The 1662-nt window shown below is 44.2% G+C and overlaps 1 pseudogene; it reads left to right on the top strand.

Annotated features, from left to right (window-relative positions):
* The window catches only part of LOC105550677, a 20464-nt pseudogene extending 19613 nt beyond the window's left edge, over positions 1-851 (top strand).
* Positions 852-1662: the final 811 nt, after the last annotated feature.

A 1662-nucleotide genomic window follows, 5' to 3' on the forward strand; every position in this document is an offset into this window, starting at 1 on the left:
ATATGAAGGTTATTGAAAATTGGGCCTTAAAAGATGAAGGAAAGGCAGGGCATGGTGGCTCATGCCTGTAATCCTGTAATCACAGCACTTTGGAAGGCCAAGGCCAGCAGATCACTTGAGCCCAGGAGTTCCAGGCCAGCCCAGGCAACATGGGAAACCCCCATCTCTATTAAAATATATATATATATATAAAAAATTAATTGTCCTTGTGGCACATGCCTGTAGTCCAAGCTACTTGGGAGGCTGAGGTCAGTGGGTCACCTGAGCAGACGAAATAGAGGCTGCAATAGGCTGAGATCATGCCGCTGCTCTCCAAACTAGGCATTGGAATGGGACCCTATATCAAAAAAAAATAAAATAAGAGAGGAGAGAGAGAGAGAGAGAGAGAGAGAGATAGGGAAGAAAGAAAAACAGAAAGAGGAAGAAAAGAAGATGAAGGAAAGATGGAATTCTGAGAAATTCAACTCAAAGAAGCTAAGCATATTGAAGAAAAGGCAGATAGGAAGTGTGAAGGAGTGGTTTATATATTGGTGATTATTGAAAGAGACTTGGAATCCACAGAGAAAGGAGCGGTGCTGGCAGAGTCCTGTTGCCGAGAGGTGGATCAGCCAATCAGACTGATGGACCAGAACCTTAAATGTCCGTGTGCTGCTGAAGAAAAATACTCTCAAAAAGAAGCCAAATAAGAGGAAGAAATCAAAATTCTTACTGATAAACTCGAGGAGCCAGCTACTCATGCAGGTTTTGCTGAGAAATGAATAGCCAACCTGGAAAAGACAACTGATGATTTGGAAGATAAACTGAAATGCACCAAAGAGAAGCATCTCTGTATACAAAGGATGCTGGACTAGTAGACTCTACTTGAAGGAGATGTGGAGCACCCCAGTCCTACCCTGCCGCTGCTCTTCCCTCTGCTGCTGACTCCTTTGGAGGCCAGCCTTCCCCAAGCTGACATTGAAACTGAGGGCTGATCTTTAACTGGAAGACTGGTTTCTCCTTTCATCACCCCTCCACCCATCTGTGTCTTTTTCATCAAACTGTCTCTGTCTCATTCCAGAGATTCCAGCGGGGTTAGAGGCTGAGGACCCATAGGAACAACGTTGAAGGGAATGCAAGCACAATGCAAGACGTCTTTAATAGCATGTTGTGATGTAAACACTTGATTTTTCTTAATGTTTTTTGTCTGTTGTTGGTGGTTTTTGTGTGTTTGTTTGTTTGTTTTTTGAGACAGGGTCTCACTGAAATACCTAGACTGCAGTGCAGGGTTGCAATCACCGCTCACTGCAGCCTAAACTTCGCAGGGTCAGGTGATCCTCCCACCTCAGCCTTCCAAATAGCTGAGACTACAGGCGTGCACCACCATACCTGGCCAATTTTTGTATTTTTTGTGGAGACAAAGTCTCGCCATGTTTCCCAGGCTGATCTCAAACTCCTGAGCTCAGGCCATCTGCCCCCCTTGCCTCTCAAATTGCCGTGATTGCAAGTGTGAGCCATGGCACCCTGCCCTACACTTCATAATTACTTTTTTTGTTGTTGTTTTGTAACAACTATTTGTAAACTATTCCAGATAATTCCACAGCTTTGAAACAGCAATCTAATCCCTTCCTCACTTTTGGAAGGTGACTTTTCAGCTTAATGCATATTACCCTCACCATAAAGAAG

This window comes from Mandrillus leucophaeus, unplaced genomic scaffold, assembly GCF_000951045.1.
Source record: "Mandrillus leucophaeus isolate KB7577 unplaced genomic scaffold, Mleu.le_1.0 Scaffold494, whole genome shotgun sequence".
NCBI lineage: Eukaryota > Metazoa > Chordata > Mammalia > Primates > Cercopithecidae > Mandrillus > Mandrillus leucophaeus.